This window comes from Balaenoptera physalus (genome assembly GCF_965194825.1).
Source record: "Balaenoptera physalus genome assembly, chromosome: 19".
Classification (NCBI taxonomy): Eukaryota; Metazoa; Chordata; class Mammalia; order Artiodactyla; family Balaenopteridae; genus Balaenoptera; species Balaenoptera physalus.
This window is the reverse complement of record NC_138900.1, coordinates 51,510,699-51,522,734: the sequence shown is the minus strand read 5'-3', so window position 1 is coordinate 51,522,734 and position 12,036 is coordinate 51,510,699. Positions and strand designations below refer to the sequence as shown.

Sequence of the window (12,036 nt, the reverse complement as noted above, 5' to 3'; positions counted from 1 at the left end):
GTGAGGCACAGCCACCCCCCGCCTCTTCAGGAGGCCCTCCAACACTAGCAGGTAGGTCTGGTTCAGTCTCCTGTGGGGTCACTGCTCCTTCCCCCTGGGTCCTGATGTGCACACTACTTTGTGTGTGCCCTCCAAGAGTGGAGTCTCTGTTTCCCCCAGTCCTGTCAAAGTCCTACAATCAAATCCCACTAGCCTTCAAAGTCTGATTCTCTGGGAATTCCTCCTCCTGTCGCTGGACCCCCAGGTTGGGAAGCCTGATGTGGAACTCAGAACCTTCACTCCAGTGGGTAGACTTCTGTGGTATAATGGTTCTCCAGTTTGTGAGTCACCCACCCAGCAGTTACGGGATTTAATTTTATTGTGATTGCACCCCTCCTACCGTCTCATTGAGGCTTCTCCTTTGTCTTTGGATGTGGGGTATCTTTTTTGGTGAGTTCCAGTGTCTTCCTGTCGATGATTGTTCAGCAGTTACTGTGATCCCGGTGCTCTCGCAACAGGGAGTGAGTGCACATCTTTCTACTCCGCCATCTTCCCTTTCTATTGACTACACAGTTTTTTGTTTTAAAAAATTGGAATTTGTTTTCCCTTCTTGGAAGGGAACATTGATATTTAACTGCTTTTAGAGACTGTCATCTCATATATATAAAATGGACACATGGCTATAAGACACCATATAGGAAATGAGTAGTTATGTATTTTATTTTATATACCAATCTACTTTACTGTGAAAAGATAGAGGTTTGAATCAGGACTTGTGAAAATCTGTAGTAAAATACCTTAAGCTGTTAACTGTAAGGCATGGAATAGGAGTTGCTCAGTGGATTGGTTCTATGTTGTGGACTACTTAAGTCTCCATTTGTTACTGTGCTAATAAACAATATTAAAACAAAACAAAACCAAAACCAAAAAAAGGCATAGTAGGCAAATACTAACCAAAAGAAAGTGAAATTGCTAAGAATGGAATGATTTATAACTAAATGATTATAACAGTGATTATCTCTGTGGGGAGTGATAAGTGATTTTTATTATGTTCTTTATATCTTTCTGCATTTTCTAAATTTTTTAAATGAAAATATACAATATTTATAAATTGAAAAAACATTTTTAATTAGTAAGGACTTTATTAATAGAGCATAACTAAGAATAACCAACACTGCATGTTATGCCAATCCCTATCAAGATGCATGTATTAAATCATTTAATCTTTATAACAACTTAAAGAAGGAAATACTATTATAATATTTTTGCTTCATTTTGCAGATGAAGAAACTGAGGCACAAAGGGATTTAAATAACTTGCCTAAGGTCAAACAGCTAGTAGAGACAGGACTAGGTTAGGAACTAAGTATATGTGGGTACTAGAGATAGACATCTATGTCCAGGTCTAACATGGAAGATACAACTCAGAATTTTCAAAGATTGCTTTTTCATTTTTCAATTTTATTTTTTCCAGTAAAAAATATTCCAATGAGAAGATATATTTAACACTTACAGTACTACTAACAGTAGAATTCACAGACAAAATAAGAGAAAATCCCTTCCTATAGTTTTGTTCATGTGTTTACACTCTAGAATTATAAAACAGAAGTACCACTGTATCTACCAATGTTTATTTCATGGCTTTTTCCAGTTAAAATGTATCATTCCTGTAACAGATACAATTCTATTTTTGCACTTTAATTGCTTCTGGTTGGTGTCAGCAAAGTGACATTTGTAAAAGTTTAACCAGGTTTTAATAATAAAAACTTGGACAATATTTCCATCCATGTTTTGAAATTCTGGATGTAAAACGCATGGCTAAAACTATCCTCTATTTGGATATGACTGTCTTTCTCAGATTTTATTTCCCTTTTCTTTTTAAACAAATATATAGTTTAGAATGAAATTTAAGATAACATATAGTATATTTAAAAATAATTTATATTGTACAACCACAAAAATGGAAAAAAGCCACAGTAGAAACTACTTTCACCTGTATTTACAGTAGGCCCCCCCAAAAAAAAGAAAGAAAAGAAAAAGAGAGTCATCATTTATAAGTAATGGATGCATTCCTAACCAAATGGATACCTAAAGAAAAAGGAGCATTTTTCTAGCTCTATCAGAAAGGGCCTTGCAAACAGCACGTAGACAATTACAGTTCTGCGAACATTCAATTGGCCACCTATCTTGGCTAAATTACAATAATGTGCATTTGGCAAATCATATCATTTCACAAAGTCATTTTAAATGTACAATGTGCATTTCTTCTCTTACCTCTCAAAATAATTCTCTAGAATGTGTCAAACTTAAAGAAATGTGCAGATACACCGTTGGATATCCTGTCATAACCAGGCTTCACAGGAAGCCAGAGCACCTTTCTCTAACTAGACTTCATATTCCTAGAAGGAACCACCACCAAGATGCACTTCTATCTACACTGACACTGCCATGGTAGCATGTTAAGCATGTTGGAGTCGATGACATATTTGTCAGAGGCCCTATTTACTGAAACAAAGACAATGGCAAATGGTTGATCAACACTTCTTCTATTGTCATAAACTCTCAGCAGATTATCCTTTCCAAATAATGAGTTAGGTTTATAATTTTCAAAAGCTAAGATCTTTTTGATACAATTTCACACTATATAATATTCTTCATATTCATTTATGATATCACATTATAAGGTATCAAAAAGTGATTTTGAGAAATGTGGGTGGAGGCATCCAAATGCATAGTTATAATAGATGTACATGGGGCTCTGGAATATAAAACTAATGATTTCATTTGTCTACTCCTGATGTTATTGAAGAGTATTATCTTATGCATAATTAACAGGGTTTTGAAAGGCTGAATATAAAACATTATAGCATTTCTTGTCAGCTTACATTGGGAACTCTACTGTAACTGACACAAATAACCTATAAAGGTGCTTTCTACCTAATCTGGAAAAATTGTAAATATTATACTGTGTTGGTACATCTTTGTTTTCACAGATATTCATGGAGGGAAAGAGTAACTATAAAGAGCAAAATAAAATCCATCTGAAGGCTATTATAAATACTGGCTCACTTACATTTCACAAGTGACAATGTCTATCGACCTTAAAATTGTAGAAATTAAACTACTGGCTTGACCATATAAATCTCATGTGTAACTACAGAAAACCATAAGTGTCTAATTCATTGGCAAGTTTCTCACCATAACTTATGCCTGTGGATCAGTGGAACAGGAACTGGTAGAAACACCAGAAGCCACACAAATACGATTAACAATAAACACGGTGGCGTATGAAACCTGGTCGGTAGCTTCTCTTTCATCCACACAAGGGGTCACCCAAATAATACTACCTTCCATTCCTGACTTTTTAAATTCAACATCATCAATGCTTACAAGTCTTATGTATAATATTGCAATTAATAGTCTGAAAACTGCTCATTATGGGCTGGGTAGTTAACAAGCAGATTGCATGGTCTGGGTCAAGTTGGAGCTGAGGCACTGAGACTGAAATAAAGGCAAGAAAGCACTGCTGAGAAGACAGGTGACTACACAGAGCAGGAACTGAATTACTGGATTCTTGAGACTGGAATTACACCACACTCAGCATCAACAAATATGTGTGCCAGGCACTGTGCTAGGTGTTGTTTTCAAACATTTGAACAGGGTCACTTAGGAAAATTACACATTCCCTGCAGTTGCACATAAGAAAATATTTTCAAACAAAACATTTCCTGGAGGGAGGGATAAATTAAAAACTAAATATGCGATACAGTAGGATCTTGTTGTCCATCCAATCTATATGTAATAGTTTGCATCCTGTATAGAAATGCAAGATTTCTGTGTATTGATTTTGTATCCTGCAACCTTACTGAATTTGTTTATTAGGTCTAAGTTTTTTATATACATTCTTTTTTATATTTTTTAATATACATTCTTTTTTATTTATATACATTTATATATTCTCTTTCTTAATATACATTCTTTTTTATATTCTTTTCCATTATGGTTTATCCCAGGACATTGAATATAGTTCCCTGTGCTATACAGTAGGACCTTGTCCATCCATTCTATATGTAATAGTTTGCATCTACTAACCACAAACTCCCAGTGCATCCCTCCCCAACCCCACCCCGCTTGGCAACCACAAGTCTGTTCTCTATGTCTGTGAGTCTGTTTCTGCTTCGTAGGTAGGTTCATTTGTGTCATATTTTAGATTCCACATATAAGTGATATCATATGGTATTTGTTTTTCTCTTTCTGACTTACTTCACTTAGTATGATAATCTCTAGTTGCATCCATGTTGCTATGAATGGCATTATTTCATTCTTTTCTATGGCTGAGTAGTATTCTTTATCCATTCATCTGTCAATGTACATTTAGGTTGTTTCCATGTCTTGGCTATTGTGAACAGTGCTGCTATGAACATAGGGGTGCACGTATCTTTTTGAATTATCGTTTTGTCTGGCTATGTGCCCATGAGTGGGATTGCTGGATCATATGGTAATTCTATTTTTAGTTTTCTGAGGAACCTCCATACTGTTTTCCATAGTGGCTTACATTCCCACCAACAGGGAACTGTGTTCAATGTCCTGGGATAAGCCATAATGGAAAAGAATATAAAAAAAGAATGCATATATATTTATAACTGAGTCACTTTGCTGTACAATAGAAATTAACACAACATTGTAAATCAACTATACTTCAATAAAGTAAATAAATAAAAACAAAAAAACTCAGTGTACATACTCAAAATAATTAAGCCTATTCTTTTAATTGGAAGGGACAGATATTTTTAAAGGGGAAACATTTTGGTATAAGGTCCAAAGACTTTAAATATCTTGTCCCATTTTAGAAAATAAGAAATAGAGCACTTTTCTTTAATAACCATTTTAGTATGACACAAACTGGCTTTAAATCCACTTTTTTCTAGAACAGCACATACCAGGCAGTCAGCAAAGAGTTGAGAGAATGACTGAATATTTTAGCCACTTTTTATTTATCAAAATAAAAAATATAACCTAAAATTCATTCCAAGGGACTTCTGAATAGATAACTATCGGATATATAAAATAAATTAGGACATAGTTTTGCTACCAACCATTAGAGCAAGATCAAGACTGAGATAGCATAACCTCTTCTGACTACAAAATAGCACCATTGCAACAAGATTGTTCACTCACTCATGATAATATAAGGAGTTCAGGACAAACTTATCTTGTCCAAATAAAAAGCCATAAAAACTGAAGGATGCTTCCTTTTTTGGTGAGAAAACATCCATTTTGTAACAATCTATAACCCTTTTGTAATCATCAGTGTGCAGAGGATAAAGATCATTCCCTCTCCTTGTGGGTATGGCCCTTGAAAAAAATTTTTTAAAACAACAGGTACACTGTGAGAAGTACATAACAGGAAATGACACGGTAAGAATCCATTGATGCCACATATAAGTCAGAGAGACGACTAACTCACGCTTTCTCTAAACCATTCACAACAAACTTTTTTTTCTCATTTCATCAATATGAAACCACGCAAAAGAAATTCCAGCTACTAACCACATTAAAATGTGAGTTATTTGCTGGAGACTTGATAACACTGAGGGGGAAAAAAGTCAACATTCTTGCCAAGTGAAAGCATAAAAAAAAAAAGTCTGACTCTTACAGTTACCTTCAAGGTAAAATTAATTATTAATTGGCAAAGCCTGGACATGGAATGATTGCTATCAATATTTTAATACTTTCAGTGCTAATTTCATTCTCACCATTGTAGTTTGTCTATGAAGAAGCAAGAGAGGTCTATTTACTTTCAGTGAGGCTTGCTATAATGATCACCTTAAGAAGGCCACCAATATTTTGAAATGCTTTGAATCTTCCTCTTCTTGAATTTCTAATATTAAACAAACTGAAAAAATATTCGCATTTCATTCACACAAATGAACAATTCTACCATTCTTAGGTGGCTCACGAAAGATTAGATGCTAATTTCTGAACAAGATTAATTTTTTAATTCCCACCCACCAGTACGGCAATTCACATTGTGTTAAGACTTGTATTTTATCATAAAAGTTTTGTGATCATTTGTAAAACTTGAACTTTGAAGTTAGAAAGTTAATTTACCAGTTACCTGAATTCAACCTAACTCATCTCTAGAGCCAAGGCTGCAGAAATGCCTAGATAAAATTCAGCATGTTTCAGGTTTCAGCAGAACGGTGTAAAAGAAACCTTAAGGATCGAGGAATGAATATGTCACAAACAGGACATGGATGAAGAACAATTAGGAGCACTCTGCTTTAGCTCCTCAGGGTCCATTGTCCCAGAGGGAAAAGAGCATCTTCTGAACCTGGAAATATGAGCCCAAGAAAATCTCAGGTTCAAGGTGACCTCCAATTTGCCTCAGGGATAGAGACACAACCCTTAACTGCTAGTACCAAGGCACCAGGGCAGATAAGGGGAGAGTCAACAGAGGTTTGGAATTGCCCATGACATTTAAAGCCTAGAGGGGCTGTTCTGGGGGGACAGTGTTCACTAGAAAAGAGTCATATTAGACTATATATATAAAGGCTGCCTACTGCCATGTGGAACCCTGAGAGTGTAGGGGTGATGTCTCAGGCTAACCTGGACATTGGCCCCAGACTTGCCCTCATTTTCCATTTCTAACATCATACACCTCTATGCTTCTACACATCTTCCTGACCTCCAGCCTGTGACTAAATACTTCAGTTTTACCTGTGATGCTGTCTCACCTCAGACAGCAGCTGCATCTGACCACATTACTCCTGTAAGCCCCATGGCCCACTACAAACCCGGGCATCTGGCCAGGTAGGTGGGCAATGTCTTGGTCAGCCACTGCCTGAAAACTGGCCATCCTTCTCAGCTCTTACCTCTTTTTCACTCACCACATTGAAACAATCACTAGATGCTACTGATTCTATCTTTCCAATAGATTTCAAATCTGTCCACTTCTCTATCCCCATTGGCACACCTGCCTGGTTCATCTAGGCCACCACTGCTCTTGCCTCTTAACAGCCTCTTAACTCGCTTCCTGCGCCAGTCGAACCCCTCCAATCCTCCAGTCCATTCTCTGTACTGCAGGCACAGTGGTGTTACTCACAACTCATCCCAGCATGTCACTCTACAACTTAAAATATTTCAGGGCTCCCCACTGCCCTCAAGATAACTGCCAAGTTCTGTATCATCCATTCAGGATTCAGTCCTCACTTATCCAACCTCATCTCTCACAAGCTCAACAACTTCTGCAGCACTTCCAAATGCAGAGACCCATGTTCTTTCTCACCTATAAGTCTTCTGTACTTAGTCTAACCTCCCCTTGTGTGACTAAACTAAATCTCCTCCAAGACATGACATGCCAAACAGATACAGCTCATTATATTTTGTTCATGAACTAACCTTGTTTGTAACACTCTTTTATTACTATTTCCCTTGAGCTAATATTTCTAAAGACAAGAATACTCATAATCTACTCATAGGAATCCTAATAGTTATCAAGCACCTACTATATTCTTGTCACTGTTATACACATTTATTTTTATTAACTTATGTAATCTCCAGAGCAACCCTATCCCCATTTTATAGATGAGGAAACTGAGACACAGAATGATTAAGAAAAGATGATACGCCTAATAAGTGGAGGATCAAGATTAAAACCATGGTCATAACATTCCAGAGTTAGCCACTAAACTTGACTGTTACTCCAGAGACAGTTAAGAAGAGCAAACTACGTTTGAATTCTAATAAATGATGGCAAATGTATGTCATGTGACATTAATAAATCTTTCAACTTCAGGGTTGAGGGTAGTTATGATGACCAGCCTGCAAATTTCTGTAAGACTTACCTTTGTAATGCAAACATCACATCCCACTAGCTCAGTGCACACTTTACCAGGGGAAATTTTCCCATATTATGTTAACATTTTTAGGCCTACTTTTTTTTTTTTGGCTGCACTGCATGGCATGCAGGATCTTAGTTGCCCAACCAGGAATCGAACCCGTGCACCCTGCAGTGGAAGCGTGGAGTCTTAACCACTGGACAGTCAGGGAAGTCCACAGGCCTACTCTGAGAAACAATAAAGTAGAAATATCACACTATAGAATTATGCTGCTGCCAAAACTAAAACTACATTATTAATGGTACAGAAAAATGTGGGTTCCCAATGCTTTGATATCTAAACTGTATGTCATTTTACCATTTACAATTTATTAACAAAATTAGATGCAGCCTTTTTTATATTAACTACTGTACATTTTTCTGATGTTAAATCAATACAGTTTCCATTTTTCATGCAACAGAAATTTAGAAAATTAAATACATCAGACAAATGGTCATCATAAAGCAACCATAAAGTGAAATCTGAAAGATTAAAATTATGGTTATTATTTATCATGCATATTTGTATCCTCAGATAGTAAAAGTCCTAATTGTTTGCTTTGGGTTCTTTTAAGTATAAAAGTAAAATATGGATTAACAAATCTGTCTTTTCCCTCTTCCAGAAGAAAAATAGTAATTCCTGGGTACAGAATATGTGGTCAAATACTTGACTGATTGACTCCTGTAATAAGCTTGTTTAGTTGCTAAAATATCTAATACTTAGTATTGTAAGATGAATCTTATGTAAGAAACTACTTATATCTGATATAGTTAACCTTACTAAAAGTCATTTGAGGGTTGGGCTTAAAAATACAAGCATTTTAGAAATTAACTGAAAAAATAGTTTTAGTAGTGTAAAGCAAAACATTTTAAAAGTAGCCTTTGTGTACCAGACTATTCATTGATTCACATATATTTATGGAGCACATACTATGTGTTGGCTTGGCAGTAGTTGTTTGACAAACACCACGGAATGAATAGGCCTTGTCTCTGCAGAGCTATGCTCCAGTGAGAGGTTATACTATCACACAATGAGAATCTCAACATGGTGGCATGGTGGGTCACCAACATGAAGTTAACTAGGAAACTATAAATTCACTAAAATGTGTCTTCCTACCTTCCCTTGCCACCCTCCCAGATGCTGCCCTAAGTACAGCCTCCTATCGTTCTCACTTAGGCCTGATCTCTAAAGGAGCTTCTACTCCAAATTATCCTTCTCCTTTATCCCAGATTTAAATTCCATTCCCTCCAAGCTCAGTTATTGGCTGGGAAGAGCCAAAGAGATGATTTGCATTAGGGCGTGTTTGACTGATAGCTGCTTGCATTTTTTTCTAATGGTATTTGCTAACCCAGAGGAATGACTCACCGATCGAAAACTTTAGGCAATAACAGATGCTAAGGGAAAGTAGGGTTATTCGGGGAAGAGGAGTTTTCTGAGTCCTGCAAAGACTCTGCTTAGGAATTTTTGCCTCTGGCTATGCATAAATTAGCCTTGGATGGCATCACCTTTGCGAAGAAGCTGTAGCCCACAATGTTCAGCAAAACAAATGTTCCAAAGGGTGGGGATAAAGAGTGAAATCCCTAATGAGTAACAGGATAGAAAATCCAGACCATAATAACCAGAAACAAAACAAGCCCTGAATGATATTTCCATTTCCACTTATTTGAAAATTATCCAAATATGCATCTGATACTTCTTAGTCCTAACATCCTGTCTTTAGAACATCCCATAAATCCATTTCAATGTAACATCAGGGTCTTTTAATCCCAAGATTTTAAAGCCAGTAAGAGAATTTATTTAATGCCATAAACTGAAAGCTTGCTCTATTCAGAGCATGGGCCCTCTTCCTTCTGGTGAAAAATGAACAAGTGAATCTTTGAAATCTTGCCGTGTTGACAATGGTATTAAATCTTCAGGTTGCTTAGGCTTCATGAAATCATAGGATAGGTAATAAGTGTTAGCCATATAACAAGTGTGAGATGTGTCAGCTCCAAAAAAGAAAGGTCCTTAGACCGTCTTCACTAATTTCCATGTCTGTTCACCACCTTGCCAACTAATGTAACAGCATCACTAATATGTCCAGAATTTTATTTTTCCTGCAATTAAACCAAGTTAGAGCAAAGTTGTACACTGAGCAAGGGATAATCACTGGATGAGCTAACAACACTAGCTTTTTTGAGATTCAGCCCTTTTCTCTTAAAAATAAGTTCCAGAAAAATGCTCTGTTTCACGAAGACAGTTTGCCTCCTACTTACAAATGTATGCTGATCTGAACAAACTCATGCTTTGTTAATAAATTAAATAAAAGTGCTTTTAAAATTCAACCACAATGAAACATATCATCCAGACCTCATTATTTGCCATTTCCATGCCTCTTCAGAATTTCTGAGTACTCCCTCATGTGTGTCAAAGTGACAGGAGAAAAATCTGTTCCCAAGCTACTTTTAGCCAAGTAAATACTTGGAAATTCACTGTGTAGCTAAGAAAGCATATCATTATGGCCTTTTCAAAGACATCCTGTAAACATCCAGCATTGAACGAAGTAGACAAGCTATTTTCAAAAAGAGCAGAGGCCTACTTTCTGTTTTTTTTTTTTTAATTTTTATTGGAGTATAGTTTATTTACAATGTGGTTAGTTTCTGCTGTACAGTAAAATGTATCAGTTATACATATACATATATCCACTCTTTTCTAGATTCTTTTCCCATATAGGTCATTACAGAGCATTGGGTAGAATTCCCTGTGCTACACAGTAGGTCCTTGTTAGTTATCTATTTTATATATAGTAGTAGTGTGTATATGTCAATCCCAATCTCCAAATTTATCCCTCCCCCCTTTTCCCCCCTGGTAACCATAAATTTGTTTTCTACATCTGTGACTCTATTTCAATCCCAATCCTGGGCATGTATCTGGAAAAAAACATAATCCAAAAGGATACATGACCCCCAATGTTCACTGCAGCACTGCTTACAATAGCCAAGACATGGAAGCAACCTAAATGTCCATCAACAGAGGAATGGATAAGAAGATGTGGTACATATATACAATGGAATATTACTCAGCCATAAAGAAGAATGAAATAATGCCATTTGCAGCAACATGTATGGACATAGGGATTATCATACTAAGTGAAGTAAGTCAGACAGAGAAAGACAAATATCGTGATATCACTTAGATGTGGAACCTAAAAAAAGGTACAAATGAACTTATTTACAAGGCCTACTTTCAATTTCAGTGACTGCACGGCCATTAAAAAGAGACGCCTATATGTTCACTATGAACTATCCCAGTGGTAATAACCAACAGTCTGTATTTTAATTGTCCCCTCAATTGCCTGTATCCCCTTCTAGAGTGGAAGACATAGACTTGAGGGCATGGATTGTGTCTTGGTCACTTTTGGGAACAATGTACCAGCATATAGTAGGCACACAACATGAACATTTGTTCTATGGATGAACACCACCCAGAGGGGTGATGGAGTAAATTAAAACCAGCTACATTATAAAGGAATTACAGAACCCAAGCTCTCTGGACCTTGGGGTTCTTTTCTTTTCTTTTCTCAAGAGGCCAAATCCTTTTCATGCATCTGTGAGCAGGTGCAATGGACATTTGGGGTGAGGGAGTGGGAATCTGGTGGTAAGTCTTGGCAAGCTTACCCCTATTGGCAGTCATGGTCCTCTTAAGAGGTCAAAGAAGTTAGTCTATAGCTAAAACAAGGCTTAGATATAGAGATAAGTAAGCAAGGAAGAGATCAATTACTCAAAATCTGAATTCTTAAATAATTTAGAAACCAAATGTGTTGCCTGATTAAATTTTATATTTCTATAAACCCACATAGCCTGTTGAGCTGCCACTGAATGAGGCATGCTTTCATCTAACAATTGGGTTTAACATCACAGTGTCTTCTTCCTTAAGAATTCGTAATCAAGAAATGACCCTAGGGCTTCCCTGGTGGCGCAGTGGTTGAGAATCTGCCTGCCAATGCAGGGGACACAGGTTCGAGCCCTGGTCTGGGAAGATCCCACATGCCGCTGAGCAGCTGCGCCCATGAGCCACAATTACTGAGCCTGCGCGCCTGGAGCCTGTGCTCCGCAACAAGAGAGGCCGCGATAGTGAGAGGCCCGTGCACCGCGATGAAGAGTGGCCCCCACTTGCCACAACTAGAGAAAGCCCTCGCA

General features: G+C 37.0%; 1 pseudogene across 1 annotated transcript in view; it reads left to right on the top strand.

Moving 5' to 3' along the window:
* The window catches only part of LOC309648074 (mitochondrial import inner membrane translocase subunit TIM14 pseudogene), a 44,775-nt pseudogene extending 32,739 nt beyond the window's left edge, over positions 1 to 12,036 (top strand). Inside the window, exon 1 of the transcript in view lies at positions 1 to 12,036. This exon is cut by the window's left edge and continues 32,739 nt beyond it. The product of the transcript in view is annotated as a mitochondrial import inner membrane translocase subunit TIM14 pseudogene (transcript).